The sequence below is a fragment of the Bolinopsis microptera genome, chromosome 2 (assembly GCF_026151205.1).
Source record: "Bolinopsis microptera isolate Bmic1 chromosome 2, MBARI_Bmic_1.0, whole genome shotgun sequence".
In the NCBI taxonomy this organism is placed as follows: domain Eukaryota; kingdom Metazoa; phylum Ctenophora; class Tentaculata; order Lobata; family Bolinopsidae; genus Bolinopsis; species Bolinopsis microptera.
The window spans coordinates 21188034-21202090 of NC_087073.1; the positions used below are offsets into that span (position 1 = coordinate 21188034).

The 14057-nt window shown below is 40.9% G+C and overlaps 1 protein-coding gene and 1 pseudogene across 1 annotated transcript in view; both read left to right on the forward strand.

Annotated features, from left to right (window-relative positions):
- The first annotated feature begins 139 nt into the window (after positions 1-139).
- On the forward strand, positions 140-1029 carry LOC134811501 (zinc finger protein 25-like; annotated as a pseudogene).
- Positions 1030-4414: 3385 nt separating this feature from the next.
- Positions 4415-14057, forward strand: part of LOC134811758 (alpha-mannosidase 2-like) — a 53131-nt gene continuing 43488 nt past the window's right edge. The window contains exon 1 of the mRNA XM_063818805.1: positions 4415-4424. The gene's annotated coding sequence lies outside the window, so the exon portion shown is untranslated. The remainder of the gene's footprint in view (positions 4425-14057) is intronic.

Below are 14057 nucleotides of genomic sequence, written 5' to 3' on the forward strand. Positions count from 1 at the left end.
TAAAGTGAAGAGTAACATAAATTTAATTCCGATCAAAAAGGAAATAAAAACTGAACTGGAGGAGGTGACTAGAGTATCACACGGATTCATTTGTCCGCAATGTCAAGCTCACTTCCTTTATGATGAGTTCTTTGTGGAACATATCAGAGAACATCATGGTGAAACAATCAATGATATGTCTACTAGAAATGTCTTGTTAAATTCATTACGATCATCAGTCAGGTTGGGGAAAGAAAATACTTCTCCTGTTGGGAAAGATTTTAAATGTGACGATTGCTCTTATACCTGTACTGAGAACAGTGATCTTGTGAAACATTTACGTATTCACACGGGAGAGAAACTTACAAGTGTAAAGAATGTGCATATACTTGCTCTGTTAAATCAAATCTTATCAAACACCAACGTACTCACACAGGAGAGAAACCCTACAAATGTAAGGAATGTTCATATACTTGCTATGTTAAATCAAGTCTTATTATACACCAACGTACTCACACGGGAGAGAAACCTTACAAGTGTAAGGAATGTTCATATACTTGCTCTGTTAAATCAAATCTTATTATACACCAACGTACTCACACGGGAGAGAAACCTTACAAGTGTAAGGAATGTTCATATTGTAGTGCTCAGAAAAGTCATCTCACATTACATATGAGGACTCACACGGGAGAGAAACCCTACAAGTGCAGTCAATGTTCGTATTCTAGTGCTCAGAAAAGTCCGCTTACAGCGCATATGAGGACTCACACTGGAGAGAAACCCTACAAGTGTAAGGAATGTTCATATACTTTTTCTGTTAAATCAAGTCTTGTTACTCACCAACGAACTCACACTGGAGAGAAACCCTACAAGTGTAAGGAATGTTCATATACTTGCTCTTTTAAATCAAGTCTCATTAATCACCAACGTACTCACACTGGAGAGAAACCTCAGGTGTAAGGAATGTTCATTTGCTTGCTCTATTGAATCAAGTCTTATTATACACCAACGAACTCACACAGGACAGAAACTCTCAAATGGCCAGGATTGTTCTCATACAACTGTTAAACTTGTTCTGATCAGTCACACTTTATTAGATAGCAGTGTATTCACGGGTAGAGAATGTCAGTTTATTTCACTTTTATATTATTAGTTCACTAACGAGGTATGATCAATGATTGCATTTATTGTCTAGAAAGAATGTCCACAAATGTTAAGAGCTATGTTTGAAATGAATTTTTCTGGTTTAAATAAATAAAGAATTTTGCAGTTTGTTGCCCAAATAAATGATAAATTAAGGAGGGGCCAATTAACATAACCTTTGATATACATTTATATCTATTGTCTAATCCCACTGATTTTGTCTTGTCTCAAGAGTAGAAATTAGTAAATTTAATGTTTTTCCACAATCTATATTATTTGTTATTTTTATTATATGACTCTGATATGACATCTATTAACTGCATTATAGCTGCATGGTACAGATACAATAGAGATGTCTAAGGGTGGTCTAAATATTATAATTTAATAATATTCCATTTATTTATACCCACTGGTAATTAACGATTAATTTTAGTTATTTGAATTTGGAAATTTTGTGTATTTTGATTTCATTAATCAGTTATTAATGCAGGAAAGTTTGTCATGTTAACATGAAGTAAAAGATCCTCTAGAGCTGCTGATAAAGAAAAGAGTAACATAGATTTAAATCCGATCAAAAAGGAAATAAAAACTAAACAGGTGGAGGTGACTAGAGTATCACATGGTTTCATTTGTCCGAAATGTGAAGCTCACTTCCTGTATGATGAGTTCTTTGTGGAACATATCAGAGAAAATCATGGTAAAACAATCAATGATATGTCTACTAGAAATGTCTTGTTAAACTCTTTACGGTCATCAGTCAGGTTGGGCAAAGAAAATACTTCTCCTGTTGGGAAAACTTTTAAATGTGACAATTGTTCTTATACCTGTACTGAGAACAGTGATCTTGTGAAACATTTAGGTATTCACACGGGAGATAAACCTTACAAGTGTAAGGAATTAGGAATGTTCATATATACTTGCTCTGTTAAATCAATTCTTATTATACACCAACGTACTCACACGGGAGAGAAACCCTACAAGTGTAAGGAATGTGCATATTTTAGTGCTCAGAAAGGTGACCTCAACAAACATATGAGGACTCACACTGGAGAGAAACCCTACAAGTGCAAGTGTAAGGAATGTGCATATTTTAGTGCTCCGAAAGGTGACCTAAACAAACATATGAGGACTCACATGGGAGAGAAACCCTACAAGTGTAAGGAATGTTCATATACTTGCTCTGTTAAGGCCAGAGGGGGGGGGGGTAAGGGGTCAAAAACATCGACCAAAATATTATTTTCTAAATCAATATAATTTTTGATGACAAAAACATTGCTGCTATTCACATATTTGTAGCTGCTTAACTTTTTTTAATAATTGAGGTTAACCGTACCGATTTTCACAAAATTGACTATACAACATTATAATAAAATTGAGGTTAATATTTTATTACACTCTTTAATTTTTGTTATTTCGGTCAGCAAATTTTAACTCTAAATTTTAGGTTCATAATGATCAGAAAAAGTAATTTCCAAACGTGATTAAATGAGGTTAACCAGTTCAGTAATAGCACATTCACATTTGCTGCTGATTTGTTGCTCTCTTATCGCAAGGCTTATCTCTACTGTTATCACGACACCGCTCAGCCTGTCGCTCGTCTTGTATTGTGTAACTTTAACTGTAATCATGGAAAAGATGGACTTGGAAAGTATTAACTACAGGTGGGATGAGATTTATTCTTGGAGCAAAGAGCAGTTGCGGAACTTTGGCAAACCGTACGGAAAGATGACGGACATAGCAGATCCGAAGTTTGCGAAATCAGTGAATAAGCCAGAACTTGTTGGCATTTGTAGTCGGTCTTATGAGTACATTGGCTATTTAATGGAAACTGTGGAGTCGTACCGAAATTGCTGCACAACTCTTCAGGCAAAGTTGATTCAGAACCAGGAAACTCTCATCAGCGTTCAGCAGGAGCTCTCTCAGTGTAAGTCCGAGAAACTGGAATCTATGAAGAAAATCGTGGAAACCTCAGTCGCTGATTCAGTTAAAGAGGAGATTAAGACTTACAGCGCAATTGTCAGCAATTCACAGACGGTAACTGCCCCAGTTATCTGCCCAGAAGCCCTAAAAAATGTTGTGAAGACCGTAGTCGCAGAAGAGGACCGTAGTCGAAATCTTCTTGTTTTCGGTTTGCCGGAGGAGGAGCAGGAAGAGTTAGAGGTAAGAATCGGCGAGGTTTTAGAGGAAATAGGGCAGAAACCGAAGGTGGAAGTAGAGCGACTCGGCAAAAAGAAAACTTCTACCTGTACTCGCCCAGTGAAAGTCTGCCTGACCAGCTCCTTGATCGTACATCAAATCTTAGCAAACGCTCGGAAATTGCGACAATCAGCCAAGTTTAAGACTGTGTTTTTGAGCCCTGACAGATCACTGGAGCAGCGGGAAGCCCGAAAGGAGCTGATTGCCAGCATGAGAGCTAAAGCTTTAGCGGAGCCGGACAAAAAGTTTTACATTAAGGAGGGACAGATATTCAGCTGTAGTCGCAATTGAGTGTATTTATCAGTACATGTGTGATAATGCTTGTTTTTTCAGTGTGAGTGAAGTTTTAGTTAGTGCTAAGCGGGTGCCTACTAGGCTTTTAACTTTCTATACAGGACTGGATAGTCTTCAGACTGTTTTAAAGCTTATTTTTAGTGCAAGAGTTGGTTGCTAGGCATTGCATTTATCTAAGCAGCGCCTGTATTCAATAATTAATGAAATCTTATTAGCGGATTTAGGTATATAATTATTGTATATATTATTGTATGTATAAATTCTTGAGTAAACATTAACCAGTAAACAAAGCTGGTTCCCAATCACCTCTTTTTTTAGATATAGCGTCAACACAGCTCTCAGACCTGATGTGGTAATATACTCTAACACACTCAGGAAAGTCATCCTGATAGAGCTGACCTGTGTAAACGAGGAGAACTTTGAGGACCAGAGATCCCGGAAAGAGAAGAGATACGAAGAGCTAATGGTGGAGATCGAGACCGCAGGCTGGGAAGGATATCTCTTTACAGTAGAAGTTGGATGTCGTGGATTCTACCACCACACATTACCCCGAATTTTCAACTTCCTTAACATCACCCGGCCAAAGAAGAAGAGGGCACTTAACACAACAGCGGTGGTGTCCCTGAAAGGTTCCTACACTATCTGGCTTAGTCCGTAGTCGCTACAACAAGACCTGGAGTGACAACTGGCAGCTGGCCGAAAGACCCTGCCCAGTTTAACCCTGATGAACAGCTGAACGTTGGGCCCTTAAAACGTCGTTGAAAGCTACATCTGGGGTCGTAAGTCCCAGACATCAGAAGAAGTCAGAGAGTGTAGAAGATTCTGCGTCTGAAAAGACTAGAGAATTGAGGTAAATATAGTTGGTTTGGTCTAACGGGGCAAGGAATGCGCGTGCCTGGAAGCTTTTGCACACACCGAAACGCTAGTTCAGTTAAGTTTTTAGAGACAAAGCTCACATTAGGACTAGAAGAAAAATTGTTAGCAGACATTAGGGGTTCTGTTTATAGTTGTTACTATAGGTTGCTCACGGATTCCGGCAATTGAGGGTGGGGCCGGGGGTGGGGGGAGGGCCGGGGCCGGGGGGGGGGGGAGGGTCGGGGGGTGGTTTTGGAATGTCGGACAGGGGAGGGGATAGTCTGATAATCTGCGATTTTGGCCGACGTCCTAAGTAGTTGGCCTCTAAACTGTCAAATTAGTATTGTTCGGTGAAGTTATGGATAAGAATGTACCAGATAGCTTTATATCATCATAATATCTTGAATAATTAATTTGAATTTAGATATCACGTGACTGACCATAATATCTAAATTGCCAAGGAGACACTGGGGGTCTATTCAAAACCATGTGGCACTTTCTACTTCGTCTCCAATATCCATCCTAACATTACACAGTACTAAAGCATTCACTAAGACTCTACCCTAACGAGAATTCGTAGAAACATCCTGTCCAGGTAATAAGAAGAGGCACGCTCAAAGATAGGGTTCATTTGCTCGCTCCGGTAATACAATAATAACCACTCTTTGATTCCCGAGATGTGATATTTCCCATCTTAATTATAAATTTCTGGGTTACTTTAGTATTACTATCGAAGACGACAAGTGATCCCGCAGAAGCAAGCTTCTGATCTAAGAGTCACAAACAAAATATCAACACTATGTCGAAGCCACCTATTGGGCAGCGAATCGACGAGCGTATGATACGTTTCGCATCAGCTAGCATGGCAGTTGAATGAAGTGAATGACACAATCATTGCGGAACATATGTTGCTTGAAAAATATATCCTTGTGTTTCAAATAAATCTAAGAATTTTCAGAAATTTTTTATTTACTTTAAAAATTTAAAATTTTATACTCATCCGGCACCCCTTTTAATTGAAGTGTCAGGTTCCCCCCCCCCCCCCCCCCCCCCCCCCCCCCCTGTGACAAATCAACCGGCCGCGGAGCGGCCGAAAAATATATGGTAGTCGTTTTAAAAATATATGGTAGCCGTTTTTTCTTTCCAGACTGGATTCCTAGTCCCTTTTTAAATTTATGTCACTGGGGCGCGAGTATTGCTTGCGGAGATGTGATGTATATAGCTAGCCTGTCAATGAATGCGCGGCGTATATTTTAATGTATAATATGTAGTGTATAGTATTAGGTAATAAGCCCAATTTATGTACGTGGCATGCGTAGTATAGTGTACTGATGTGTATCAATATTATTATTATGGAGTGAGCTGATTGGAGCCTATATTTATAGTTGCCGTAGTACATACATATTGCATTACATATACACCCCCCGCGCGTGAGGGCACGTTTTTGCTAGTAATTTGCGACATTACTTTATGGATATCGAATCTCGCGACTTCAACGAAGTGCCGGGGACAAGTTTTCAATAATTCATAAACTTTTCAGTTCCTATCGTTTTAAGCATCGTTAGGGCTTTCCCAGAAACTAACTCTCATCATCCTAGGATAATCATGTGTCGCACAGCACTTGTTTCAGTAGAGAGTGTACTCGCCTTTACGAGAGAATGACGTGTACGTTTCGGTCACCTGCGGAAAAAGGAAGTGAGATATCGAAAATCTGAGATAAACCCGATCGATAAAATCCTTTCAGGTAGGTGCTAGTCAAGGTTTCATCTCTTTAGACATTAAGATGGCTTCAAACACCTCACAAAAAGTTTTCAAAAGTAAAATTTACTCGCAACTTACAAAAACCACCATAAACGTGCCCTCATAGATTTTTGAGGGCAAGTTTTTGAGCGCGCCGCGTGACTTTGTCTCAGCAACAGTGAACAGCAAGTATAGTTACAATCTCGCAACTATGAACAGACAAGGAAAATATTGTATTAATATCTGTCAAAGGAATTTAATGTATTTTAACAACTTGTTCTAATAATGCTAATAACTAATCGATGAACCTCATAAATGGTCGGCCCGGTGTGAGTGTATAGTATGGATTGTGCTCTGAAATGGGGCGCTGTTATTGGTTAATACAGCGGCCAATCAGGATCGAGCTGGTTTGTGGCTGCAGTCCAAATTTAGGATCATATCTGATTAGGTACCTAATTAGTGATTATGCACTTTAAAGTAAGATTAACTCGGTATTCACAATCCACATTAAATCGCTACATTTTGCAAATCAGCTGATATTTGTAACTTTAAAAAATAGTTGTAACTTATATATTTATACAGGTCCCCGGTTTAACAAGCATTCAGGATAGAAGAACCAGCAGCGATTAATGACACTAAAACAGAGGTGGAGAACAGTAAGAACAGCAGAAAGACTAAGAGTGGAGTGAGATAAATATCTTCTCTTTTTCTGCACTGGTTACTGATACTCAACAGTTATTCAAGAAAATTCCGGCCTGGGTTATGTTTTAAAATTAGATATAGCCAGGCCCATGTCAGTTTTGTTTATGTTCTATTTATCATGAAAAATGATTGTGCTCGGAGTGATCTGGGCAAAATATTAATGCGGACTTCACGGGGAATCGAGCGTGCGACCACTCGGCGAGGTGATCGACGCTTTAGCCGTCACGCCACTCGGGATATACACTAATTAAAATTGTGATGTCTATATAGTGCTTATTTAGCAGAAATTAGTACCGTATACAATCCTCAATTTTGAGTTTGTTATGATTGTAATTGGGAAGTGGGAACATTAAACAACTCTTCTTCATTTAATTGGAACTGTCTGTACAGTGTACACGATAAAATACATTGGGTAATTACAAAGATTGTGTACAGTGCATTCGGGGGCTTTGCTTTTGACTGATTTATTTTCCGGACAGTTCTTGGAAGTTCAATTAAAACCAGTGCAGTAGAAGAGTAAACTTGCATGAGAGTTAAAATGGTACTATTATAATTTGTGTTGTCAGGTAAGATTTCAGTTTTCACTTTGATACATTGGTATGTGATTTATATGCTGATTACAGATTACTGATAAAGATTGTTACATGTACAATTCAGAAAAATGTGTACATCAAATGAGAGTCTAACTGTCTTTTCATTTCACCTCTTAACTGACAAGTGACATGTCAGAAACATGAGTCGTCTTATAATGATACAAACACTATATAGTATATAATAATATGATTTTCACGTTAAGTAGTCAGCTTGACCTTGATTGGTTGCAGACAATTGTTAATGTGGATTGTGAATACCGAGTTAATCTTACTTTAAAGTGCATAATCACTAATTAGGTACCTAATCAGATATGATCCTAAATTTGGACTGCAGCCACAAACCAGCTCGATCCTGATTGGCCGCTGTATTAACCAATAACAGCGCCCCATTTCAGAGCACAATCCATACTATACACTCACACCGGGCCGACCATTTATGAGGTTCATCGATTAGTTATTAGCATTATTAGAACAAGTTGTTAAAATACATTAAATTCCTTTGACAGATATTAATACAATATTTTCCTTGTCTGTTCATAGTTGCGAGATTGTAACTATACTTGCTGTTCACTGTTGCTGAGACAAAGTCACGCGGCGCGCTCAAAAACTTGCCCTCAAAAATCTATGAGGGCACGTTTATGGTGGTTTTTGTAAGTTGCGAGTAAATTTTACTTTTGAAAACTTTTTGTGAGGTGTTTGAAGCCATCTTAATGTCTAAAGAGATGAAACCTTGACTAGCACCTACCTGAAAGGATTTTATCGATCGGGTTTATCTCAGATTTTCGATATCTCACTTCCTTTTTCCGCAGGTGACCGAAACGTACACGTCATTCTCTCGTAAAGGCGAGTACACTCTCTACTGAAACAAGTGCTGTGCGACACATGATTATCCTAGGATGATGAGAGTTAGTTTCTGGGAAAGCCCTAACGATGCTTAAAACGATAGGAACTGAAAAGTTTATGAATTATTGAAAACTTGTCCCCGGCACTTCGTTGAAGTCGCGAGATTCGATATCCATAAAGTAATGTCGCAAATTACTAGCAAAAACGTGCCCTCACGCGCGGGGGGTGTATAGTGAATGGAAATCTAGCGTCCGCCAAAACGAAACAACGGGCGCAATTCTTGTTATAGCTAGAATATTATTATGCTTGAATATCGGTTTGGTGTGCTCTTTTATGAAAAAATGTTGGTCAAGTTTCTAGTCAATGAAACAAGAAATTTTTCAGAGTTTCAGAAGCTTGTTCACGACTCATGTCTTCAAGAACCTTCTTCTGGGTTTTTCTGTTACCTCAGAATAGAGGCGAACAGCTTTATCAACAGTTTTCTCTGCACTGCCTTTGAGGGCTATTTTGAGTGAATTTGTCAGAGCTGGTGTAAACAGGTTGATCTCCTCTTTGAGGATAGCCCTGATAGCTCTGTTCTCAATATTGTCGGTTGAGGTGTTGGGTACCACGAAACAATACGGACACTTCCAGTTGATAAGAAGTTCAAGCATTTCCTCGTTTAAACCTGTCAAGCCAACACAACTGAGATGCCAATAAAGTTCACATCCTACAGACAAATGATCTGCAAAACAATCTTCACACTGGCAATATCTCTCTTTAGACTTTGGAATAGTGTTGGTAGATGGATCTGCCTTTTGGGGACTCATCTTCACTCCACATTTGATTCGTGCCAACGCCCTTTCGGGTTCATACTTTGTTGCCATCCCTGAACTCAAATTATTTGTTATATAGTAGTGTTAAAAGTATTAAAACTGGTCATAGACTAGAATCCCGACAGTAAGACCATGTCACAACTTAACCATGTAATAACCATGTAATAACCATGTTGGCCACTACACACTAGAATTTCCATCAAAGTTTTCTCCGGAGATACAGCTCCAGTACCTTGATGGCGGCTTGAGTCACTGTCACTGACCTCACTGATTGGTCACTGGTCAATAATTCAGTCAAAACCGAGAAATTTGGTCAAGGAGAGGGCAGAAAAGGATATCTTAAAAATAATTTCCAAAATCTCTTTTTCTATTTTGATGATTTTCCGTTTATCAAAGCTTTTCTTGGGAATCAAACTTCCAGAATCTCAATCGTGTCTTGGGCCATCCTCAGTAACCTTGCTAGATGGTCACTGAAGAAAAATTCAGTCAAAACGGTGAAATTTTTCTTCCATCAAAGTTTTCTCCGGAGATACAGCTTCCAGTACCTTGATCAAGAAATACACCGAAATATTATTAATAGATGATACTTATTAGTAAGAGTAAAACTGATCTCTCAAAGTAATAAGTGGAGCATTTTAAGTTGAAGTTGTTCTGTACTAAGACAAATCAATATTTTATAGTTGAAGCTGTTCTGTACTAAGACAAATCAATATTTTCTAGTTGAAGCTGTACTAAGACAAATCAATATTTTTCTGCAATACTGTAAATACATATTATAATGTACTCAAGATATATACTCCAGTAGCACTCAACTACTCAATATACTGTGTACTCAGCACAATGCTAACCTTCATTACAATATCTTAACTATCACTATTAAAAGATCTATTTATAGTGTGATGTATGATTTCAGTAAGTCTACTTATGGTAGTTGTGATGTAAGTCGGTATATCTTCTACATTCTGTAAGTGGATAATTTATAATAATGTTCTAATACTTATTTCATATTATCGTAAAGGTATGTAATACATTGTGTTGTAATAATTTACAAGCTTGCGCTTCGTAGGCCATATTTTATTCTCAATATTTGTGGCACACCCCCATTTCTTGTCAGTGGCGTAATGATGCCTGTTGCCCCCCCCCCCCCCCCTCCCAATCAGGTACCAAGTGCCGGACTTCACGTTGGTGGGTGGGTCATTTTTTCTCCCAAAAACACAGTTAGTACATCTTACTATATATAAAGCGAGACGATATATATATATATTTATTTATCCGTGCCATTTTACTGACACCACGGTATCAACTTTAACGCGAATTTCCGCAAAAACCGTAAAAGATATACAACTGAAACTTTTTTGACTGGGTCAAATGCTTTAATGGCCTTCAAATCAGCATGAAAAAATTAAAAATTGGCCAAGGAATAAGAATTTTAGTGCCCAAAATTTGGACTCCCAAGTAGTGTCAAAAACGCGAATTAAATAGGTAATAATTATTTTATTCTCTCGAGTCTTGACACCACTTTAGGGTAGACGGGTTCCTGCTAGTGGTACTAACTGGTGGGTCTACTGCCCATTTTTCCAGAAAAACAGTTAGTACATGGTACTAAGGGGTTCATTTTTTGGGTGTCCAACCCCAAGTCTCCTAAGTCTTCCTCCTCCTCCTCATCAATCCTCCTTCTCCTCCTCAGTCCTCCTCCTCCTCCTCCTCCTCCTCCTCCTCCTCCTCCTCCTCATCCTCCTCCTTCTCCTCCTCCTCAGCCCTCTTCCTCCTCCTCAGTCCTCCCCCAGACCTCCTCCTCATCAGTCCTTACCCAGTCCTCCTCCTCCTCCTCCTCCTCCTTCTTATCAGTCCTCCTCCTCAGTCGTCCTCGTCCTCAGTCCTCATCCTTTTACTCCTCCTTCTCCTCCTCCTCCTCCCCTTCCTCCTCAGTCTTTCTCAGTCCTCCTCCTCTTCCTTCTCCTCCTCAGTCCTCCTCCTCTTCTTCAGGGGATCATGTTTTGTGTTCGTTTTTGTCCGTTCGGTACCCTATATTTTCAAACGGACAAAAATTAGAACGGACAAAAACAGACAAAAAATGTTATGGAAATAACATTTAGATGCTTCTCCTCCTGTTCCTCCTCCTCCTCCTAAGTCTTCCTCCTCCTTCTCATCAGTCTTCCTCCTCTTCAGTCCTTGCCCAGTCCTCCTCCTCCTCCTCCTTCTGCTCCTTCTTATCAGTCCTCCTCCTCAGTCCTCCTCATAGTCGACCTCCTCCTCGTCCTCGCTCTCGTCCCCCTCCTCAGTCCTCCTTGTCCTTAGTCCTCATCCTTTTACTCCTCCTCCTCCTCCTTAGTCCTCCTCATAGTCCTCCTCCTCGTCCTCGTCTTCCTCCTCAGTCCTCCTCGTCCTCAGTTCTCCTCCTCCTTAGTCCTCCTCCTCATCCTCCTCCTCCTCCTCAGTCCTCCTCAGTCCTCCTCCTCTTCAGTCCTCCTCCTCACCAGTCCTCCCCCAGTCCTCCTCCTCTTCCTCAGTCCTCCTCCTCCTCCTCCTCCTCCTTCATCAGTCCTCCTCCTCCTCAGTGCTCCCCCAGTCCTCCTCCTCAGTCTTTTCTTCCCTCATTCTCCTCCTCAGTCATCCTCCTCCTCCTCCTCCTCCTCCTCCTCCTCCTCCTCCTACTCCTCCTCCTCCTCCTCCTCCTCCTCCTCCTCCTCTTCCTCTTCCTCCTCCTCTTCCTTTTGGGGATTGATTGGTCAGAATCAGACGGAGTTATAACGTTGGAGCGTTAAATCCCCGTTAAATGCTATGGCGAGGTATATCTCTGCAGTTTCAGTGATGTCAATCCTTCCGTTCGGGTGACTTGGTCGAGATTTAGTGCTCTCACTAACTCATTGAACTGTTAAGTTTTAAAAAGTGTAATTGAGTTACTTGCAGGACCTGATATTATTGCAGACTTTGCATAATTATAATCAGAACCTTAGGATATTTTTGGGCACAGAATAGATATTATATCAATTCTTGCACAAATTTCCGTTTTTAATATTTGCAGAGCTTACGATTTGTTGTAGTTTTCTGGGTGATGACGCAAAGACTTGTTTTAGTGCTTTTTGCACTTTTCTTCACCACTGCCGGGGTATCATTATGTAACGATGTTGAGTTGGATCCAGCAGTTGGATTTGAAGAACCAATAGTTGGATTTCCAGAAATAAAACCCACATCTTCACCCTTAACATCCTCATCCTCTGTTGAGGTATGGGCAAGGATGCGAGTATTTGATCCTCAGCCTTATCCAGTTCTTCACTCTTACTCTCAGAGCAAAACTGTGAAAGAAGGAGACATGGTCGAATTTGAATGCAAGGCCTCGGATGCAGCGGACCATTTGCCACACTGGCCTAAACACCTTAAACACGACCTGGAGCTGAGCCTGATCTACGAGGACGACAATTCACGTAACTTAAGCAGTCCGGAGCACGGCTGGTGGGCTGATTACTCAAAGAGCACTAAATCTCGACCAAGTCACCCGAACGGAAGGATCGACATCACTGAAACTGCAGAGATATACCTCGTCAAGCAGTACGTTACGAAGAGTGATGAGGGATGGTACAGATGCAGGGCTTGCATCAACAAGGACACTGACCTACAAGCATGTGATGTTAACCTAGCCAAGTTCTACCTTCACGTTCAGAGACCTAACAAGGCCCAGAATAACCCGGTATCCGGTGGAACAGAAGCTAGTCCAGAGTCCAGCAGTACATCCCTCCCAAACTGGGGGGCGCTAACCATGATCAGCAGTGCTCGGTCTTCTTGTCAGGTGTTTGGGGACCCTCACATCGTGTCATTTGATGGGAGTATCTACAACTTACCCGGATCGAGCTGTGATTACGTTTTGGCACTGGATCAAGACGCCGCTAGCTGGTTCATCTACGGGAGAATGCGACCATGTGGCCACCTGGCTGAGGGAGTGTGCCTGGAATCCGTCACTATCTGCGCCAGAGGAGATGCTGTTGAGTTGCAGAGAGGGTGGATCGTGAACCACAAGGGGAAGAAAATAGAGACAGTACAGCTGAAATCACCAATAAAAGTAGGAGAGCTCGACGTGGAGTTCTCAGGAACCACACTGATAGTCAGTCTTCTGTTAGACCAGCAGAATGAATACGGGAACGTGGTGCAGGACTGGCTGAAGGTGTATTGGGATGGTCTGACGACAGTAACAATAGAAGTACCTCAAACTGCCCAAACACAGGGGCTCTGTGGGAACAACGACCAGGACCCCCTGAACGACTGGAATGTGTTGGGAACGGAGAACAGCAACCTCATAGTCTTCTCAGAGAGTCTGAAAGTGGACAGGAACTGTGATGCGGGAACCCCAGCCCCTACCATGGACCAGATTGAGGCACTCTGCGGAGCTAGGAAATTCAAGAAGGCGGAAGAGAAATGCGCCAAGATCTTTGGGAACCACGACTTTGAGAACTGCGTGCACGACAAGGAACCCTTTATTGACGCCTGTGTTTATGACCAGTGTAAAGGAATGAACATTCAAAACGATCTCTACCCCTGGGTGGTAATACCTAAAGTAGATAGGGTCCTCAAGCCTGGATGTAATGCTGCTGAAGCCTACGCGATGAAGTGTTCCATGATGACCTGGGATGCTGAGGGTGACGTCATAGCGGCGATTAACATGCCTGATTGGGAAGTGAAAACTGAGAGAATATGTGCTTCCAAGTCTTCTAAGTTACAGAACATACCTAAGCTGGGATGTCCACAGAGCTTCCAGTAGGACTACGGATTGAACATTATTATGTCTGAGGCTATTATATAGCTATAAAATAGCACTGGTTATTGATAGCAGATATTCAGGACAATTTGAATACAACTGAATAAAACGTCCTTATACTTATTGAAAAATACCACCTTTTTTAAA